Here is a 23,676-nt window from a genome sequence, read left to right as displayed (position 1 = left end):
CCTAGGGGTCTCACTTTTCCTCCAGGGTAATTCACATGGCTTCATCGCCTCCTTAGGCTGGACTTCTGGGCCTGCAGCACTCCTGCTTCACACCAGGAACTCTGTTCAGTGAGTCCATCTGAGGCAGACTCCTAATGGAGACTTGTCCACTGTTCTGGGATTAATGCACCTTGCCAAGCATTTGCAGTGACACTAGGACAGCGTTGTCAAAACAGTAGGTTTATTAGTTAACTGGAACACAGCATAGGAATTTCTTAGGGTAGTACAGAACAGTGGTTTTCAAACTTTTTAGGCTGCATACCCCTTTCCAAATAATGTAGTCTACCGTGTACTCCCATCTAATATAGCTATGATTAGATTGCCAAGTCTTACTAAATAAAGGGTGCTGTCTGCCATTACAGAATTTTTCTTGCATACCTTCTAGGGGTACCCATACCACCATTTGAAAACTACTGATTTAGAGAGTCCATTCTGGCTAGCCAATAGCCCAGCCAAGCTGTAGCAAACCCTTTGGTTCAAGCTGTATCTGCCCCTTCATCTGACTCCAGGCAAGAGCCCAGCCTTCTTGCAGCAGCCATATTTCCCCCACTTCATACCTTCCCAGTCCTTTGTTCTCGAGTTGGAGAAATGCTGTTCAGTCTCCCTAAGGAGAGGTGGTGAAGTCCATATCCCTCTGGGTTGTTGGTTGCTAAGTGTCAACATCTGGGAAATTGGATTTGCCATTGTTTTCTCAGATGCTTCATTGACATGGGGAGTAAGGTCCAGAAAACTAGGTGACACCCATACCTCTGTCTCTTAGTCTACCCCAAAAACCACCAGGACTAAATAAAACTACAGAATATTCCCACTTCGTCAGACATGTTATGTCTTTCAAGTTCACTATTTCCCAGAAAAATCATCCATTATGATCAGGTAAATATGTCTTCTGAGTTTGCATAAATCTTCAGCTAATCACATCCAAGCTTTGTCTGGTAGAGGTGTTTGTACACTGTATGATTCAGCATATAGTGCAGCACACTGCAGTTCAGAAGCTTGTTGGTCTTTGATTCAGTCACCTGAAATGTATAGATTCTATTTTTCTCAGTTGTTTGTATCTTTCCATGAATATTCAGTTTCTCTCTTCAAGTAGGCTCTGTCTCATCACACCTGATGATCTCAGAATCAATGGCTCTTGATTGTCTGTAATATGAGTCAATTCCTTGGCTGCTTTGGTGTGGCAAACAGCTGCAATAATGTGCATATTTTGTGCATTTAGTACACCTTTCACCTTTGGACACACATCTCTTGCACTATGAGTTTTTCCATACCTTGTGAATTTAGACTGAAAGGTTTTGATATTTGACTGGAATTTGTCCCTTTTAGCCTAGGAGTTCTCTCTTCTGGCTTCAGAGGTTTTATTGTAATGGCTAGTAGCATTCATGCTGTGTCTGTTAACAGCTTCTAAGTTAGTTTCTTGTTTTTCAAGTTTGACAAGTTGCTCATGGATTTGCTGTCTCACCTGATCAGACTGCTGTGCTACTTGAATAGCTGGGTGTAGGATTAAATCTGTTTTTAATTGTAGCTGCTGTCAAAGATTACCCAATAACCAACCTGTCTCTGATATCTTCATGTTTTGCAGTTCCAAAAACAAAAAAAAATTATCTCAGTTTTCAGCCAATGCATGCAGAGTTCTTAGAAATATTTCACATTTCCCCCTGGTCTTTGAATTCTCCACTGAAAACACACATTTTCAAAAACAACATTACTCAGAGATAAAAAGTAGCCAGAATCTTTTCATGGTCATCTTTGGGACTGACTTCAGTAAAGGATTTAAAGATATACTCTGCATGGTTCCCCATAGGATAAATGAAGAAGCATACCTATATATCTTAAGTTTTCTTATGGAGCTATGTAGCCATTTGAAATCTTGCAAAATATGGCTTTCAATCTGTTGCTTATGAAGATTTGTCAAAGCTGACTTTCATTGGGGCATTGAAGAGTGACATATTGATGATATCCTGCAGCCTTTGTTGCTTTGTTCCTTCAGTTTCTGTTGTTCTCTGGCACTAGTTTACTCCTGACATTATGTCATGTATGCCTTGTACAAAATAAGCTGAAGGACTGTTACTGGCACATCAGGCTTCTGTACTTGATATGGACTGATTGCAGAGCTGCCTTCTCTGGGAAGTATATGCCAGATGTGTTCAGTATAAGATTTTTTAATGTACTGCCAGGCAAGGCTGAGGTTAGCTTATATAAGGTATGTTACACACAGAATAACCTAGTGGCTGAACAGTATAATACAGTTTAGCATTCTATTACACTCTTGATTAGACTTATGCCTGGTCTACACTGGGGGGGGGGGAGGTATCAATGTAAGATACGCAACTTCAGCTATGGGAATAGCATAGCTGAAGTCCACATATCTTCTTTCGACTTGCCTCCCATCCTCATAGCATGGGATTGATGGCTGCAGCTCCCCCATCGACTCCGCTTCTGCTGCTCATCCTGGTGGAGTTCCAGAGTCAATGGGAGCGCATTCAGGGATCGATATATCATGTCTAGATGAGACTGGATATATCAATCCCTGATAGATCGATCGCTACCCACCAATCCAGTGGGTAGTCTGGACGTACCCTTAGCAGAAAACAACAGAAGAGACATAACATTGTATAAAATGCATTCAATATAGATCCAAACACCATACACCTATGCAGAGACAAATCAAACTTAGGGCTTGTCTACACTACCACGTGGGGTCGATCTAAGATATGCAACTTCAGCTACATGAATAGCATAGCTGAAGTCAATGTACTTAGATCTACTTCACTGTGGTAAGTTGACAGCTGACACTCTCCCATCGACTCCGCTTGTGCTTCTTGTTCTAATGGAATACCAGAGTCAACGGGAGAGCACTCAGCGGTCGCTACTAGATGCGATAAATCGACCCCCTCTGGATCAATTGCTGCCCACTGATCCAGCAGATAGTGTAGACAAGCCCTTAGATGCATTTGCCTATCCAGGAATATCTTTGCTTGTACAGTGCCCGGGATTACAGGACCCCACTCCTGATTAGGGCTTCTAGACACTGCCACAATACAGCTCTAATGGAGGCACTCAGTCCTACTTCAGACAGCCCAATTCTAATTCCTCTACCTTCATCTCAGCTTTGGTAGCCCAGTGATCTAGACATTTAGCAGCCTCGTGTAGTGTAGGGAAATTGCAACTGCTTCCTCAATAACTAATTGGAGGTACTGCTGGATACAAGACAGAGGGACTAATTTAGCCTTGGTGAAATTCCTTTGACGTCAGTGAAGTGACATGTCATTACACTAACGTTGAATTTGGTCTATAGTTCTATTTTCATTTTTAGTTCTTTTTAATGCTACTGAAAGACTTTTTCTTGCTTTTTTTAAAGGAAGTCTAATTAGATTAAACAAGATACCTAGTATCTTGTTATAGTAAATCTTTTTTTCCCCATGGGCAGAGGTAGTCAGAAAGAAACTTACCTTTAATTGAAAATGGCAATGGAATGTATAAGAGTTTCCAATTGTTTGCTCCAGTGTAAAACCTGACTACGGTACTAATATTTCTTTAGAGTGCCCTTTATGTAAAAATATACTATACAAAAGATAGAGAGGAATAGGTTGATCACTGGACCTTTCCTGATGATTTCACATCTTTAGAAACACTAATTTGTTATCTCCCCATTTAATGTATGTATCCCAAATAAGTAATTTTTTTCTAATCATGTGAGATATCATTAGAAATCATGGCAGGTTCCCTTGCCCTCTGAGCAGTCAGAAGGAGGCAGCACACTAACAAACTGGTGTGAAAAAGTAGACGTGTACTTAACAGCGTTCAAACTGAGGGGGGATGGGAGAATAATCTTACCAGCCATTTAGTCCCATTTGTAATGCATTTATCACTGCAAAATTTAGAGCATGTGTTCCTCTTTCATACAAATGAACCTTCCCCTCCAAGGAGGATTAGTATCTGACTTATAAATATAGTTCTGAAAATATTTTTTGCCTTTTGGAAAGCACCAACAGGTCAAAATATTTTTCACTCTGGAGAATTCCCCTGTGCCCACAAGGCTCATGCACAGTTCCCACAACCCTCTCAGTTATTTAGTTCCAATTACTGTACAGAAGACTGCTTGATTGGGGTTCCCAAACTTTGGATAGTGTGGAGCATATTTAACATAGAGATTCATGTGGGCACATTCCCTCCCACTCCCAATGGTACCGATCACCCCTGGAAGAAAGGAATCAGTATCATGTGGTCATGAAACCCTCCACATCCCATCAGCAAATGTTTCGTGGACCACCAGTAGTCCATAACTTATAGCTTGGGAACATCTGAGAAAGATCAACAGTTCAGTACAAAAGAGGAGGCCCACAGAAGAGGGGAGGGTAAGCAGTGCGCAATAAGGCTGTAGATCCTAGAGGTGGTCGGGAACTTTCTGATGAAATGGACCTGTGGATGGGGCAGGTAAACATACCGGCCTGACCCGCCAGGGGCTTTCCCTACACCAGTGGCAACCCCTGTTTGAGAAACCTTGACCTAGTTGAACCCTAGAATGAGATGACATGGACTCTCGGTACATTTGAATTTCAACCCGCCCCCCCGCCAAAAGTTCTGGGGTGTTCAGATTGTTTATTTTATGCTCCCAGGCCTACATTTTCAGAAACCAAGCTCCATTTCATGGGAGCAATTGACATAGGCAATTTTTGCACCCACAGAATTTGTAGGTGTCCAACAATACACACCTAACTAAATATTCTGGAAGGTTACAGATGGCTTGGCTGGAAATGGATTACTGGGCAGTGGAATGCTAGTGAGGCAGTCAACAGTGCATGATAAATACAATTTGTCACAGGGCTCCTTACAACAAGATCATTGTTACCGTACTACATAGGAAGAATGTGTATCTAGTCTGTCTGGCTGAGGTGTGACACAGTGCTGCTAGCTGACAGCCAGGACAAGAAGAGTTCTTTCAAATCCTGTAGGATCTTACTCAGGTTGTGTGTTCCTTGAGGCAGGGAACATGTCTGTCTTACACAGCACACTATGGGTGCTTCACTCTAAATCATCTAATTGATTATGAGATGTTGAAACTAAGTTAAACTGCACACAAGTTGAGAACATTCATGGGTCAGGAATCAGGGTTTGCAGCTGAGCCTCAGACCAGCTAGCTCCACCTCCTTAGTGCACAACTGAAGACTTGCTGCACAATCACCTGATTGGTCAGACCACCCAACTGGCTGAGGGGGATCAGCAGACCTGCTCTTAAGACCAGCAGCAGGGGGCTGGCTGATCAAACCATTTGCCCATGGTTGTATTAGTTTCTATGCTTGCTTGTTTCTGCTTCTGCCTTGCCTCACTCCCAGGTAACCTGCTTTTGACTCTTAGCTCTAATTTCTGATCCTGGGCTCCTAATCCTGGCTGACTCCTACTCCAACCCCTACCACTAGGCATGACTACTCATGTCCCGGTCTCTGACAGAAGTTTATCACCTAATTCCTGCTCCTATACAAGTGAGCCAAGTAGTGCCCCTGAGATCAGAATCACTAATGTAAATAAAGTTAAGCACATGCTTATTGTTTTCAAGAGTGGGGCCTTGGTCACTAGCTGTAACAAGGAAGTGGAGTCAATTTCACCTGATTTTAAATGTCATTGCGACCATTTTGAATAGCTCTATCTCCTGCTATTGTGAATTGCTACCAAATGTGCAACCTCAATGACTGCAACACAGAGAACACAGATAAACCCCCAAAGGAAGTAAAAAGGACTTTTTTAAAATGGACCCAAGCCATAAAACTCAGATCCAGAACAAAGCACACCCCAATTTTTGGGGTGGGGGTTGATCAAAGTGTCAGTTTAGCCTATTGCAGGGTAGCAGACTGCTGTATACAGTGGACCCGCGACTCATTTTCTCTTGTGTGTGTGTGTGTGTGCTCCCTTCTGATGTTTTGATATGGGTAAATCAGATTTTTCACACCTTGAGTGATAGAGCTGGGGCATCTTGACTTTTTTGTGTAGACAAGGCCTAACTCTGTAGAGGTATGAAAAACATCATCTGATCTGAACATAGAGTAGCCGCTTTCCCCTGTGTGACTTGATGCTGCATAACTGAGGGGAAAACTAAACCCTTTCCACTCCATGCAACCAAATAGTCCAACAGGAGATTTGCACACTACAGGAAGCTATTGATGATGAACATTTCTGTCTGCTATAATAACTTTCTTTCCAGGCAACCTGAATCTGAACAGTAACTGAAGCACTCAAGATACCTGCATGTGCCAGTTTACCTCTCATTATGACAAAAGTAAAGGAGTGCACTTAACAAGAAAGCTCTTGACCTGGATTATGCTGCTTTCCCCAGCTCACCCCTTTGCCAATGGGAGCTCAAGCATTTACACAATACTGCTGAATAAAAACAGATTCCTTAATAAATAAAGTGGTGGCTGCATATTTAACATTAACTCCAAGACAGCTAACATTGGCCTTAACACTGTATTGTTTGTACTGGATAGAGAAAAATCTATTGTCCCTGGATCAGTCACTTCTGCAAATTTGTTATGAGTCTTTAGTCCTCATCCATATTTGTTAATTTATCCATGTAGGTGTATTAAACCCACCATATTTAAGGGATCATATCCATAAAACATTGTCACAAGGGCTTTGGTGGAAGTTTCAAGGCATGCACCCCATTCAGGTGCTCCTCACACTTATAGGTCATTTTTATTAAATCCAACCCACAGTCAAGAACAGGGCCACCTTGCTATTTAGCCTGGGAAAATGGATTGAGCAGAGGTCAAGGTGTCAGCGAGGATGCTTAGCTTGTTTAAGGCCACAAGGAGCCAGAGACAGGACAAGTAATAGATGCTAATATCTGCCTCAGTTTACCTTCCTGTCAAATGTTTATACTACTTTCCCCTGTCCAATGCTGAAGGACTGCTTTTAGTATCTGTGAATTTTGTTGAGGGCCTTGGATAAAAAATTGCAACTATTTAAGTGCTAAGTTATCGAAAGTTAATGCTGCAGTGAAGGGAAACTATTTATTTTAAAGAACTAGTTTTTAGTGACAATGTCCTATTACAATGACAATATGTTAGCACAAACAAGCAGTGTAGAGCCAGTCATTCGACTGTCAGTGCAGAAGACAGGCAGTCACTCATTGCTGCCTGCGGACTATAGACTCATAGACTTTAAGGTCAGAAGGGACCATTATGATCATCTAGTCTGACCTCCTGCACAATGCAGGCCACAGAATCTCACTCATCCACTCTTGTAACAAACCCCTAACCTATGTCTGAGTTATTGAAGTCCTCAGATTGTGGTTTGAAGACCTCAAGCTGCAGAGAATCCTCCAGCAAGTGACCTGTGCCCCATGCTGCAGATGAAGGCGAAAAACCTCCAGAGCCTCTGCCAATCTGCCCTGGAGGAAAATTCCTTCCCGACCTCAAATATGGCGATCAGTTAAACCCTGAGCATGTGGGCAAGACTCACCAGCCAGCACTCCGGAAAGAATTCTCTGTAGTAACTCCACCCCATCTAACATCCCATCACAGACCTCTGGGCATACTTACCTGCTGATAATCAAAGATCAATTGCCAAATTAATTGCCAAAATNTAGTCTTAAAGCCAGATATGTCTTTTGCCCCCACTACTCCCCTTGAAAGGCTGTTCCAGAACTTCACTCCTTTAATGGTTAGAAACCTTCGTCTAATTTCAAGTCTAAACTTCCTAGTGTCCAGTTTATATCCTATACTTGCCTATTAGGAACAACCAAGTTGCTGATTAAATGAAGTTGTATTTGATAAATTTTTTTTAATCTGTAACTAGCAGGTGGTATAAAATCAAGGTTCTGACCACTGGTGGTTTCCAGGATCATTCTGTGAATACAGCTATGTTAAGCTTGAGATCACTGTCCTATTCAAAGTCCTGAGGTGGGGCTCAAGGAGGGCTTAGAGCCTAGTGCATGCTCTGCAGTGGGATAAATTCACCTATCAGGAATCGTCACTATTGTGCCAACATTCAGACACATTTAAATTTATCTTTGAATATAATGGACTATTGCACATATAGATACCCTTATTGCAGATAGTAACCTCTTCTGTCTTACAAATCCACGCCAAAGCTAGACTGATGGACTACCTCTTTTAAAAGGTTTGCAGAAGATCTTACTTTTTTCATCTGATTAATTTCAGATCCTTGTTTATTCTAGAAGATCCATTCCAAGGACATCATGGCCATTAGAAAGAAAAACATTACACGTTGTTGTAGCAAAGAAGCTAATCTTAAAGGCAAATCTTCAATTATTTCACACACTGAGGAATGGAATGCTGTATTTACTGTATTGGCTGCCATAGAAAGATTAGTCAAGCTACATGACATGCTAAGTAACTAGAGAAGAGTAATTCTGTTCTTTAACATAAAGTGCAGCCATGCCACCACATGTTGTGATCCCTCAATGTACAGGTTAATCACGGTAGGCAGGTCAAGGCCAGGATAAGATCTCAAAGGAACTCTTAGGTGCCATCGAAATTACCATAGCATTGGACATTCTTCCCTTGGAGTCAGTACTGAAGTGATAGCCTAGCGTTACATGAAGAGACAATGTGCTACTGGCAGTCTTTCAAATGAGAGATCACGTCACTGGCCATAAGAGATTCCAGGCACTATTTGCAAGAGTAGCAGTGTTAACCATGATGAATACGCTATTGATGACAAACTTTTCACTTACCTGCAATTCCCCACTATAGTTAAATTTGTGAACAAGAAACAATCATTTTACAATAGCACAGGATCAGTTACTCCTTTTGTAAAGTATCAAAGGGGTAGCCGTGTTAGTCTGGATCTGTAAAAAGCAACGAGTCCTGTGGCACCTTATAGACTAACAGGTGTATTAGGGCATAAGCTTTCGTGGGTGAATACCCACTTCGTCAGACGCATGCCAGACATCCATCCTTTTGTAAGTAAATCCTGGGTGTGCCTCAGCATTTATGCAGCAGAAGCTCAGCAGAAGCTCAGCATCCTGTGACCATTTCTGCTGTTGTGCTCGTTTCTCAAATGAGGGATAAGAAGGTCAGCAGTCCAGCCACCTAGCTGTCTAGTACCTATCCCATCTAGTATAAAAAACACTGGATGTGAATAATGATTTGTGGTGCTCCATCAACAAGTTGTACCTTTCCATTTGTTACATGCATGCATAGACAGAGTCCTGCACCCCACTCCTTCATCCTGGATTCCTCCCTTACCAAAATGCATAACTGTTAGCGACTTTTGGTGTTCATATGAAATGTTTGCCAAAAATATTTCATTGCGTTTTCAGAGTGGAGTTAGTAATAATGGTAGACGGCATCAGACTGGCAGCCCTGGAGTCCTCTGAATCACAGCAGAGAAATAGCTGCAGTGCAGACTCCTGCCTTTCCACCGTGCCTATATGTTTCAAGCTTGACTGAACTAGATAGGCTATTGAAGCAGAGAGTTCAGACTTCATTTAAAAAAAAAAAAAAGGCACTTTTTTTTTCCTGTTTCTTTCTAGCGCAGGTACCAACATGCACTTCTGAGGGTTAGCCTTCTACAGAGGCTTGGTCTGGTGTGCCAGACTAGAAAAAAAGAGCAACATGCATTCTAACTCACTAAGTAACAGCAGCTGAATCAAGAAAGTAGGGTCCCTTGAGGACAAGTTGCTATATGAGTCTTATTTCTGTATCTAGTGCCTCAATACTACAGAAGGATTCCATAGGTTAAATATTAACAGCCAGGAAATGGGAATCAGTTCTCCATTGTTCTGTGCCAGTAACTGACTGCAACAGGTTCTTATCTTTCTGGCTCTGCTGCCTCACTTTCCCCTTCTTTGGTTAGTGGTCTGATGTATCTGCCAAGGGCTTGGTGATTTGGGGTTTAGCCTTGCAGTCAAACCTCAGTAAGAGTCCTTCCCGTTCAAGGTCAACAGAATGCAAACACAGATCCAAACCTTTGACAAAAAAAACAAAGCCGGCCAGTGAGGTCTGAGCTTAACAGTGTTTCGTCTCTTTGGATTCCAGAAGTCTCTTTTAACCTCTTGATGCAGAGGTGTCCACACTACCTCTCTCAGCAGCACTCATCCGCTCTACCCCACCTCAACAATTTGAGCAGCCCTGTGTCAACTGGGGAAACAATTTGCTCTTCCTAAGCTAGAGAGTTTTTTCAATGGGCCAAGCAGGGTCAGTTGATAGTCCTTTGCAGCCCACCAGCTTATGGGTCTGCCCCAGTCTTCCCATTGTTGATATGGGGACTAAAGGCAAAGATACCTTGCTGCAAGCCCCAGTTTGAAGCCACTAAACAGAGACTGGTACCAACTTCCTACCTACACCCGTGGAGTATTGCCCTAGGTTCTTTTTTCTGCTTCACTCCTTTCCTGGGTCATTCTACAATCTCACCCACCTGGGGACCACAACTCCCAGCAATTCCTTGCCTCCAAGGGCCAGGACTTTATGAGTAGGGTTACCTTCTGGGTGGGTTTTTTATGGATTTACCAGTTGCCAGACAAATAATTTAATCTGCCAGTTTTTTTTACATGGATCAAAAGATTTGCATTATCATCATAATACACTGGGATATCTAATATTAAAAGTTTCTGTGTACAGCTAAAGAGGCTGCACTGTTTCCACTTCCATACTTCAAGTGATAACACATCAAAACTGTTGAAAATACAGCAGCTGTCTAATCACCAACACGCAAGCGCATCACACATGTGTGTGAGAGAGGCTTTGAATCATGCAAGAATGAGATGTGCGAGGCATATTAAATAATGGAAGACGAGGGCGAAGGCGCAAGTGACCCCACTACACTCCATAAAAAAAAAAACCTCACATCAGAAACTGCACATTCAATGATAACTGGCTAAACAAAACAGGCTACAAAGACTCACTGGCAAAATGTGCTTCTAAAACAAATGCCCATTTGTTATCAATGATGTTATCAAGCTTATCTATAGGTGTTTTCTCTCTACATATTATAAATGGCTTTTGAAGGGGTGGAGAGGTTGTGCAGTTGCTTTGTGGTTGGGGGTTGGGTTACAGCGGGCTTGTCTTGTGCGGGGATGGGTGTTGGGTTGTTTGGGGGGAGGCTGCATTTCAAAGGTGGTAACCCTATTTACAAGGCACCTCTTCATTAACAGTCCAGCTTGGACAAGTCATTTAACCTTCTTATGCCTCAATTTGCCCATCTGTAGAGCAAGAATAATACCTATCTCAGGGATGTTCTGAGTCCTAATTCTCTCATATTTGTAAAATGCTTTTACATCATAGCCCTGGTATTAGTATATGGGGAAGTGTTACTATTATTCACCTGATTCCCCAGGAACTCTTTCATTAGGAATGGCACCTCCTTTAAGTTACACAAATTATTTCAGGAGTGTGAGTGAAGGTAAAGATTAAGAGCTCTGTATACAGGACACATTTCTCAGGAAATGGTGGTCATTTTTATTCTCCAGGAACATTTGATCCCCACTTTCTTGAGACAACATCCCTTTCTCCGCTGACAGCTTCACCTCTGATCATGGAAGGGTATCTGCGATGCCTATTTCCTGCCATGTGTGATAGTTTGTTTAAAGACTTTCAGGAGCACATCTGGCCTATGTGCTCTGGCCTTTTAGCCAAGGAATTTAAGGGGTTTTAAATGCCAGGTCAAACCAAAATGGTAAAGAAAATGCAGTGTGATCTGATCACAGAGACAAATTTTTCAATCTGTACCAAACCCAATGCTACTTCATTTTATCTGACTGTTTTAAACACATCCAATCAATATTTTAGAATAGAGACATCAATCAATGCAGAAAACTTTTTCAATCGCTGGTGAAGAAGAAAAAAACCCATCAGAGCATGCCTTCAATTTTCCTTTCTGAACCGTGCACTAAAGTCAGTGTGCACCACATTGAACCACACTTACAGACTCAAAACACCTGGCAAAGGTAACCCTCCTGTTATAAGGTGACACTGGCCCTTTAAGAGGGAGCAGGGCCAGTGGCTCACTCCAGCTGTTCTCCGGAGGGAAGGGAGACCCAGTTCTGGGTTGCCAGAGTCGCTCAGGAAAAAGGAAGGTGAGACCTGTCTGGTCAGTCAGGAGCGGCAGAGGAGAAAGTCAGGAGATTGGCAGGTCAGAGCTGCCAGAGGCCAGGAGACTGGAGGATTTCCCGAAGGAAGTTGTAGGAAGTTCCTGGGGAAGGCAGGAGAGCAGCAGAGGGGGTTGTCTGACTTTGGAGGTGCAGCGAAGGACTGGAAAGGGCTGAAGGCAGGGGAACAGCAGAGGGATTTATCTGCTGTCACCTCCACATTAGAGCACTGGACCCAGGGGAACAGTTAGAGGGCACGTAGAGTGGTGGATGCTCCCTTGGTGAGGATGATCTCTTAACAGAGAGACCAGTGGTTCCACCCCCCAGGATTGTAATCGAGCTGGTAGAACTTGGGAGGCTGTCCTGCCAGAGAACCAGTGAAAAGCCAGGGCTAGTGGAAGACAATGGAGCGTGGAGCATTGAGGAACTTGATATTCTGGGATTTTAAGAACTATATGCACAGGGGTGATAAATAGACTTTATGTTGGGGATGATGTTTTGAGCTCTTTACATTATGTTTTGGTAATAAATGAATCCCACGGAGGGGTATTATGAAGGCAAGAAAGCTTGTGGTGGAATTATTGGGGATTCTCCAAGGGAAAACAGAGGCAGATGTAGCAGTCATGCTGCAGCCTGCTGCAAGATGATGCTCTAGGTGGGGCCAACCCATGACATCTCCACTTTCCAGAGTTATGATGTGACTTACTACAGATCTGCATTTCAAACCAGCAGGTAGTGCCATAGTGGATGGCAACAAAAATCGGAATTACTTCCCTGGAAGTGTTTTTTCTTGGATCAGTGCATCAAGCAGCTTAGCTGGAATACCGGCCTGACTTCAGAAGTGTTGGACAAGCTGCTCTGCTATCCACCATTGCACTCTGGCCATGTACCCTCTCATCTCAGCACAATTTCCCCCACCCTCCAGTCCACACAGGAATGCTCCTAGACCAGGGACATAGGATGCTAGTTGGGGCAGCCTGAGGGCAGTTAGCATCAGCCCTGTGTCCTGCTTGGGGAATCTGTTGTAAAGCAGCTTCAAGTCCCCTTTGCACCACTGCAATGGCACAGAAGGGACTTAGGAGGAGCCAAGGATCTGCCCCTCAGTGCTTGGTGGAAGCTGGCCTTTTTGTCTGATTTTACTGTTAGGCTCCCACTCTATGTAAACAAGCTTCTTTTCCATTTGCTTAGGTTGATGCTATTTAAATCTCTGTCTGTCTATATCAACTCACCTGCTGTTTGCTTATCACTCTTGTGTGTTGCCCCTTCTGTGCACTTTCTTAACAGTGGATTTGTCATTTATTAATAAAGCTCTGAGCTTGCTGATGCTAATTTCTGACACCTGATGCTATTCTTTCCAAAGGAGTACCTCTAAGAAAGCCAGCTGGAGCCTGTTAGAAGCTGATCCCATCATCTACTGGTCCAGGTACTTTGACGGACTTCATTACCATAATATCCAAGTGCTCCAGATAAGCCTGAACCCTTAGGAGAAATGTAAGTTGAGACTGCATTAGCAGCCTCCTGTAGAGCCAAAGTAACAACAGCAAGTTAATAATATGGTGGCATATTCAAATACTCCCACAGTTCCCTGGAAGAGATAGTCAACTTCAGGGCTCTCTGAAGACACTGATATCTAAGTGGGGTCCGTTCTACAAGCCATCCAGATGCTGGAGGTAAAAATTGATTCATATGTTCCTTGTCTGCTTTATTTAAGCACACTTCGGACATGCACAGTGAATAAGACCATTTGAAATTCCCCAGGGACACTCAAATGTTACAGACTATGTTGGTAACTCCACAGTCTTAAAATGTGAAGTGATAAAAGGTAAAACCGCTACCCAGGAAGACAGAAATGTGAGAACAGCTGCCAGCTTCCGGGTACTAGGTCTCACCATAGGAAAGTCTAAAAGGTCTTATTACTGCCGTTAGGAAATAAATTTCAACTGCCTTGAAGATGTATTCAACCTTCTCACATACCCACTAAGAGTCCAGATCCTTTAAAAGTAGCCACTATGGGAAAATAAGGTAGTAAAAGAGTAGATTCCCTCCCTTCTCTCACGCTCCTGCTACCTATCTTTCCTGATATTTCTAGAGCTACAAAAACTCAGGAAGAGACTTAACTGTAAAAAACTGATTATGTTCCCCTTAAATTGTGTCCCCATATTATCTTTGGCAAGATTACATTTTCTGTCCAAGGGGCACTTCTCTTTTTACAACCATTCAAAGCAATTCATTGGTGCAAATAGGAGAGTCAAATGGAGGGCCAAAAGAGGAACGCTGTGCAAGGCTCAGAAGATTTGATGAGAAACTAATTCCATCTCTTATTTTCCTTATATATCTATTTGTAAAATTTACCTGTCTCTCTGCTTCTGGGAAATAGAAGACTTGCAAGCTCCTAATGTTGCAGTATGTTGTGCACAGTGCAATATTTGCTTTCCTGTGTGGATATATTATACCATACAGCAATTGCTTGGTGTGCTCTCTCTCTCTCATATTAGTGTATGTTTTAAATGTTTGATTGTGTTTTGGATCAATAGAGTTTTCTGCAGATTAGAATTTTTTTTATTTATCAATTTTGGCTAGAGCTGGGCAAAAAGTTTTCACAGAATACTTTTTGGAGGAAAAAAAAGGCAGAATTTGCTTACACCAGAACATTTCAGTGTCTTTTGTTGACTAGTTCCAGATAAAACACAAACTACCCCACATCCACCCCTATGGTTTTTTTTAACAATAAGCTTTATATTTAAAAAATAAATGTTTTTTCTGTTAGAAATTACACTCTCAAAATAACATTTTGTTTCAGTTTGAATGGAAGGGTTCATTCAACCCGAAACAGTTCCCCTCGCCAGACTTTGATTTTCTGAATGGGGGGGTGTTAGGTCCAAAACTTTTTTTTCTCCAGAACTGCAAATGAACTGAGAAAATCCATTATGTGCCCAGTTCTACTTTAGAATCGTTAGATTGTTGGTCCAAACTTATTTCAGATGAAGTCAGTAGAATCTTGACAATTAATTACTTCAGTAACAATAGATTAGGGCCTACTGTCTATTTTCTTTTCTGTAAGTGTTCCTTATTATGAAGTAAGATTATGGCTTACCATATGTGTCCATAGTATGGGTTACAACCTGCTAGGGAGGCAGACCTGTGAGGCTGCTATGCTTTCTCACCACACATACACACAGGTGGAGGAGCAAGGATATGGAGCGGGCAGAGCTGTGACTCTATCAACACAAAGGAAAAGGAAACTGTGCCAGGTAAAGGGCATGTAAAGATTATTTTCTCCTGCAGCAGGGTTACCTTCTTCCGCTTTCAGCTGGTGATGTGGTTGGGGGTCATCTCCAGGGCCTCTTCACCCCTCTCTTCCCTTTCCCAGGCCTCCCTCTGCTACCTCCTCTCTCCCTGTGACAATGGTGTCTGTTCCTGAGGGGAGGGGAGAGATCTCTGCCTGTTTCCTGCAACAACTCTGATGCGGTCTCTTCCCCAGAAGCCAGGACAGTGAGGAAGGCAGCCATTCAGGGAGGGTTTCCCCACGGGCACATCTGAAATTCCCAAGAGGGCAGGAGTTTCTCAATCAAGTGAGAGTCTGGCTCCAGCTCCAGACAAACCATCATGAGAAAGTTGTCTTGAGTTTTTAGAAATTCAATCCTTTGGGACAGATACTGCTTCCTTTTCCTTTTGGTAGCAAGTTGCCCCCGACTAACAGTGTTGGCAAGTTAAATACTGGTTAAAGTTGCCAGACAGCTCTGGAAAATGAACCCCAATATGAGGCAGCCACCACAGGCAGAGTTACAAGAGGTGGTCTACCACTCATTACCAGCGTCCTCATCATGCCTCAGGGGGATCCTCTTGGGTAGGAAAAGGCAGTTTTGTTTCTGTACCTTAGCTTCAAAAGAGGCTACCACTAAGAGTGTGAATTAATAACAAACATTACAGCAGGTTTGTACCACTGATTTAATGATTCTTCACATGGCTCGTTATCAAGGTACATACCCTGTACTTGCAGCACCATGGCTCAGACCACTTAATTCCTGAGCTAAAGGGATAACTCTGTTAGGAGTTGATTTATCTCCCAAGCCACCAGAGGAGGTCATAAGACTTTATCAGTATGTAGCAGCTACCTCTCCGTTAGGAACTGGACTGAGACCACCAACTCTTTTCACACAGGCCACCAAAAAAAGCTATCAAATGAGAACTTTCAATTCCTACCAGTCTTGGACAGATTCAAGAAGGAAACTTAGAAATGATAAGGCTATTTTTTCTGACCTAATTAAAGACCCGCTTTAAAGATCTTTCTCAGCCACTGACATAAGATTCCACTCCCCATACCTCACCCCAAATTCAGTTCTATTGCTAATACCACTTTTTGGTTTCTTTTGAAAAAGAGTGCTGATGCATACTGTAATTCCATTGTGAGAGCTGGAAGATAGTCACAAACTTAATCCATTTCAGTACAGTGGCTGAGACAAATGTACACTGACTTCATAAAAGAGATTCTCAGATGATTCAATTGACTTGTTAAAAGGTAGATTTACTGAAATTAGTACATTTGGGATGCACTCTAACAAACAAAGAGGAAAAGTTTCTTACTCAGTTCCAAGCCTTAAACTTTCAGATATAGAGGTGCCTTTTCAACTATCCCCAGTATCACAGCAGTGTCCCATAGATAATGGTCTCAAACGTAACATAATATGAGAGCTAGACAGGTTTGTCAAAATGATTTTGTTTCCGAGGTTTATTACCCTAAGATTTTTTTTATAAGAAAAAGATTAAATCATAGCCCTGATCTATGTATTTCATTAGGCTTCTAATCCTTAAAGAATCACTAATGCAATTAGCCACTGAAATGCATTCAATCATAGTACCATCATATTGACCATAATAATTTCTTAATTATTTCAGACTGGAATAGAGCATAGGAGCTGTGCTGTAAATTACACTCCAAAACTCTTTTAAACTTTAACATAAAAAGAAAGTGAATGCAAAAGCAGCTTTGATTACTTTCAGTATGAATGAATGAGAGAAGACATAAGTCTACCGAGCTAGTCACTAAAAAGTGAATTGGATTTTAAAAGTCACTGTTCATATTGTTGTATTCCATTACATAAAATGATGTGATGTCATTTCTGTTTCCATAGCGGATAATGTAAACTACTGCCGCCATAACATCAAGAAAGATCAATATTTAGCAAATATCAGATCAAGAAATGACTATTTTGATAACCCTGCCAAACAGCTGATCTATTGTCACATTTAAACTATTTCAGTAAACTAGCCCTAAAAAACAAGCACTCCCAATCTGTTCTTTCAACCCAAACCTCTTGGTAACTTTTACTCTGTGCGAGGTGGTGTCAGGAAATAAATCAAGGGAGATACGGCTGTCCGACCGATAGATGGCTGGCACAAACAGGGCAACACAGGAGTTGTTTCACTTAAAGCTAAACTTTACTTAGTCTCAAGCACTTACACACGTCTGCAACAGGTTAGTGAAATACCTCCAACCCTCGATAATTACTGATGCTGAGTGTGGCTCTCGAGTGGCACAGCAACAGGCCTCCATTGGCCAAACTTCAATCTGCCGGTGGGGACCCCAAGATGCGTCCAGAGGGAGCGTCCCTGAAGAAATCTTCCTGAAGAGTCCACCTACCTCAAACTTTACCCCCTTATTTATACATTAGTAATACAATGACATATCACTTAAAGAAAACTTGCTAAGCAGGCAGTTTTAAAAGATCAAGCAAGAGGTTTTCTTATGGTCATCAATTAACCAGGCTTTTTTTTTTTTTTTTTTTCCAGAGTATGAATGTCTTGGGACCCGGACAGACACATTCCTAAGGGCACATTATAGACAAGCTTTCTGTTTTTCTAAAATACATATATAAGCAATTTCAACATTCTTAGCAGGAAGGATGTGGGGTCAAGCTGCCCTGTCTGTGGCACCCAAAACCCCCTCCCCTCTTACCTTGGTTAAGCTAAGGCCGCTGCATAGCCAATTTACGGCCTGCTGACTTGGCTACTTTAGCAATGAGCAATAGTGGTTTCAGGCACTTTATTGGTTTCCCAAAATCTCCTCGTACAAATCCACAAGAATAAATGAGCTGATATTATATATTATACATAAATAATACAAATTTAGTGATTCTGAAGAATAAAAAAGTTGGGGGGGGGAACAACCAAACAAAAAAAACCCCAACCAATCACTCACGAGTTAGGAAATACTGGACTAAATGTTGCCCATCCACAAACCTAATTCAGCCCCCTTGTGTGCATGTATAATGGTGAAGGGTCTACCTGTGAAAAGTTTGGTGAAAATGACTTGCCCAGCAATAACTTGATGATAGAAGCAGGGACTGAATCCATTCAAATGCCCTAACTACAAGACCAGGGGTAGGCAACCTATGGCACGCATGCCGAAGGCGGCACACAAGCTGATTTTCAGTGGCACTCATACTGCCCAGGTCCTGGCCACTGGTCTGGGGGGCTCTGCATTTTAATTTAATTTTAAATGAAGCTTCTTAAACTTTTTTAAAAACCTTATTTACTTTACATACAACAATAGTTTAGTTATATATTATACACTTATAGAGAGAGACCTTCTCAAAACGTTAAAATGTATAACTGGCACGTGAAACCTTAAATTAGAGTGAATAAATGAAGACTCAGCACACCACCTCTGAAAGGTTGCCGACCCCTGTACAAGACCGTCCTTTCTCTTCCTACCATCCCCTTCCTCATCCACTACAAACCATCCAACTTGTGCAATAAATGAGGCATAAAAATCAGTTCCTTCTGTATACTACCCTGACTCATCCCAAGAGCAGATCAGTCCTGTGCACTGAATGAGGTAAGGGTCTCGTGGTAAAAAAAGATTATGGGATCATATCATTAAAGGCAGTATCATAATACAGAAAGGGTCTGAATTAAGCTTAACATAAGAATGGCGATATTAGGTCAGACCAATGGTACATCTTGCCCAATATCCTGTCTCCTGACAGTGGCTGGTGCCAGATGCTTCAGAGGGAACGGGCTATGTTCATCCTGCATTTTCTAATTCGAGAGTGCTTGACTTCACAACATTTTAATCCCTAACTTTGTATTGTTTATGGATGAGAGCTTACATTAGCTAACGTTAAACGAAGTTTATTATGAATTTCATTTGGATTTTTTAAATATAAAAAATATTTTGTGTGCGCGCTACTGTTATCTTCAATGTATACTTTAGTGCCATCATCATCTTTGTGAAGCAGAATCTCCATATTTCACCACTCTGTGTCATGTTGAACAATATATTGCAAGTACTAAAGTAAACTGTATTCAAACAAAAACATCTGAAAATGTAACTTCACTTTTACTGCAAGTTCTAAATGACTTTAAAAAAATCATGTAACAGAAAACTGAGTAGGGACTTAATATAAAAGCAGGAAATTAAAACTGTTATAAAGGTAAATATTCAGAAAGTCATAATCCTTGATCTGTCAGAAGCATACAAAATATACATGAAAAGGAGCTAGAATTTTGTATCTTAATTTAATGTAATCTTGTTTTGAGGAAAGTAAAACAATTATCCTTTGGGGAAAAACCATGCAGTTTACCACAGGACAAACCCAAAGGAGCACAGCAGGAGCTTATCTAAACTGTCTGTTTTCATTGCATTGCCTCCCATGACCATCTCTTTGTTTTAATGTTATGGTAGTCTGAAGGAAATCGGTTATCAAAAGCAGTCAATGCCATGACAATCAGGCAACAGTGACCCTCCTCAAATATGCAAATAAACTGAAGTGAGTGAATGATGAGTGGCTGATTATCTATGATGTTACAATGCTACTGCTCAGGTGGCAGTAAATGTGCACTGCACTGAAAAAAAATATTGGGCTTTTCCAGCATTTTAGTTTTCCCAAATTTCTTAATAAAAACACGCTGGGATTCTCTCTCCACACAATAATTAGCTGAAATTCTATTCAAATACTTTATAACGTTTACAAAGCAGGGTTCTGAAAAAAAGGTCAGACACTCAGGTACAGACCTGTAAAAACAGAAAATTCTGATAATTTATGACCTCACTACTGCGACCCCATAATCATAAATGACTTGTATTCTGTTAGACAACTTGCCGAGGCGGGGGAATGAAATGCACGGCAAATTATTTGTTGAGCTCATCTGGAAATGGCCTCATGAGTCAGAGCATCAACTCTATAGAAAGTAGGGAAGTTTCTGTACATTTCATGATCTCAGACTGAATGTCTCCATTTATTTGTTAAGGCCATCCTATTTGGAGGACTTTAATGAACAGCCATTTACCACTTTTAATAGTTGCATTTGTCTCTGTATTTGAGGGTTTTATTAGTCTGTGCCTGTAGCGAGGCGGTGTGGCTCCCCTCCTCCACAGGGAGGGTTGAGCCCTGTCCATCTTTCCCCAGGGCGGAACTTCTGGGCGGAAGCCCCGCCCCTCAAAGGGTCAGGCAGCAACCCGGAAGTATAAAAGCCGGGCGCCGGCCTTCAGTTGCAGCTCAGCTGCCGGCCAGAGCAGACGTGCCGGCTGACCCTCGTCGCTGGGAGGCTGCGGAGCCCCGGGACAGGTATCAGGCCTTGCCGGAGCCGACCCGCAGCAACCGCGACGCTGAGCTGCGGGAACTACCAACGCTGCCCAGCCCTAACTACGGCCTGGAGGAGCCTTCGGACCAGACCTGGCCCAGCTACCCAGAGGTGCTACCGGATCTACCCCCTGGCCCACTGGACCCATGAAGAGTAGACGACCCCGGCTACCAGGTAGAAGCGAAGGATGGAATAAGCTGGGTCGTGACTTGAGCATCAAGCCTCATAGTCCCTTATCATTACCTCTTATTCGTTCTTAGATCCCTACCTTCTTCAGTTTTCCCCCACTGACTGCCAGCGCGACACCGCTATAGCCGTGAACACAGGATGCCTTTCCCCCCCCCTAACCGGATGCAGTTCCCCCTCACCAACTACGGGTTGCTCTCTCCTCCCCAAAGGGCAACCCTGACATTGCTCTCTGCCCCTGCCCCCAAGGCAAGCCCTTAACCTTTTGCTTGCCGCCCAAGGGCAAACCCTCGACATTTGCTGTTTCCTGCCCAAAGGCAGAAGCGCCTGAACTATTTACTGCTTGCCCGCCCAAGGGCCATGAGACCTCTAACTATTTGCTGCTTGCTGCCCACAGGAGGCCAGACCCTCTGAACTATTTGCTGCTTCTCTGCCCGTCCCAAGGCAGCCTATTGCACTGTTTTAGTGCCCCCCGAACCAAGGCTGGCCCACCTATTGACTTTGTACCGCTTCTGCCCGTCCAAAGGCACAGCCTATTGCATGTGTTGGTGCCCGCTCCTAACCAAGATGCCCCTATTACTTTGTTACGCTCTTCCCTGTCCAAGGGCCGCAAAGCCTATTGCACTGTGTTTGGCCGCCAACCAAGGCCTATTACCCCCCTTTTACTGCTCTGCCTCTCCACACCAAGCCTATTGTACGTGTTTGAGCGCCGCCCGACAAGGCTGGCCCTAGGACTTGTTTGCTGCATCTGCCCCGCCTCAAAGGGGCCAGAGCGTGCGACGTTCTTTGGTGCCCGCCTATACAACGCGGGCCCTATGACTTTGCTGTGTCCCAGTCCGCTCCACAGGGACCGAACGCCCGGACAGTGGACTGCAGACCCGAGGGACATGACCCAGCGAGAACAGGACGAGGCCGGTGTGGCTCCCCTCCTCCACAGGGAGGGTTGAGCCCCGGCTTCCCTCGTCACAGTGCCTAATACTGCAAAAGTAAACAGAGTGGGGTAAGAAACATCTGTTATTTGAAAAGTTCCCACATGCTAACTGTACTGGCTTTACTGATGAACAGCTTAGTTTCGTCACTGTAGTGAGTAGGTGTCATCTGGAGAGCATACCAGGTGCCCAATTATCTCTTCCTCACCCTCACAGCTACACTGGCTGCAAATAATATTTACTCAGATTAACAGGAGTTGCTTCCATCACAGAATGGGAGGAGATTTGAGTTTAGGAAGCAAATCGGGTAAGCAACACGGTACTATTTTTATGTATGATAACTTATATTTGCACTTGAGGCCTATTGGTCCATGTTCTACTTCTTACGTTATATTTTCCTCTCAGTTATTCCAGCACAACTCGATTGAATTTGGCTCAATGAGTCCACGCTAAGTTTTTCTAACATTGTTGCTCCTTATGTGCTAAACTGTAATCTCAGATACATTCAGGTTCAAATCCCACTAGGAACTGGCCCAAAACTTTGACCATAAAGCAGAGGGAGGCACTAGGGTTTTTTTAAAAAATTGAAAAAGTATAATTAGCTTTTTTTGGCACATTATTTTCATAAATCTCCATGTTTTTTCAGACATGACTAGAAGAGTAAATACTTAAAGGATATTTGTTCTCAGCATCTCCAGTGGAACGGGGACCAAGAAATAACTGATTGTTCTTGGAAATCTCCCACAAACTGGAGAGCTTCAAACTGTTGTGTACAAACCCCACTTTACTAAGTTATCAAGGGAGATCCAAAACTCATAAAATAATGAGGTTCATACAAGTGCACAATAGACAGCCATCCAGTCATGACATTTTGCTGTTACTAAAAGTGACTAACGCTGCGCAAACTCTGGGCAAGGGAACCCAAGCTATGCTGACCTTAGTTTTGGATTTGAATATGAAAACAAAACCACCAGTCAAGTTTTGAGCAAAACTTCCAGTGTCCTGTATGAACCTATTCTTGAAACTCAAAAACAAAAACTTTTTGTGCAGTGTGGAAAGGCAAGAAGACGTCCAAATTTTCATGTTTTATTTGGATATTGTAACAAAACTTATGCAGCTGGTCACGAGGTGGGCTTTCAACCATACACAGTGTGTAGTGGAGTTTTGTCTTCTCACAAGACTCCACTATCAGCTCTGGTGGGATTCTAGGTTAAAATAGATTAGTGGTCTTAAAAATGCTCAATCATTGCATCCCTCTTCCAGTACTCCAAACACCAAGGGATAATTTATGCTAGTTTTACCATAAAAACTGTCTCCATGCACTTTTATTTGCCTTACCTCTTGTCACAATCAAGAGACTCTGATTTCTTCCTAAAAGACCACTAAGAGTAGGGCAGGTAAAAAATGTTCTAACACTCAGTACCCTAAGTTTTCTGCTTAAAAGAAAAAAAAATTCCCCATCAACTTATTAAAGAGATTGCTTTAAAAGGTTTCCTGTGGCCGGCTATCATTTGCTATGCTCTAACATCAGCAGATGTGCAGGGATTTCACTCATTTTATGCAAACTTTTCTTATTTAAAAAACTAGCTGGTTTTGTTTACCTCTGTCCTTGAATGTTTGTGACAGGATATCGTCTTTCTGGTCCTCTTTCTTCTCTGCTGTACTTGATAGTGCACATCCAGAGTTCTTCCTGCAGACGTTTCATTTTTGTTTGCCACAAGATCTTTGCATGATTCTGAGGATCTGATCTCTTCTCACTTATCCCTGTGTAATTCCATGGACCTCAACAGAGTTAATACTCATTAGCATCAGGATAAGATCTTGAGTGTCTGAATGTTCTAAAGAGAGAAGGTGAGTGAGGAAATGTCTTCTACTGGACCAACTTCTGTT

Source organism: Chelonoidis abingdonii, chromosome 14 (genome assembly GCF_003597395.2).
Source record: "Chelonoidis abingdonii isolate Lonesome George chromosome 14, CheloAbing_2.0, whole genome shotgun sequence".
NCBI classification, from domain to species: Eukaryota; Metazoa; Chordata; order Testudines; family Testudinidae; genus Chelonoidis; species Chelonoidis abingdonii.
The sequence above is the reverse complement of the archived record's forward strand: the minus strand, read 5'-3'. Positions refer to the sequence as shown.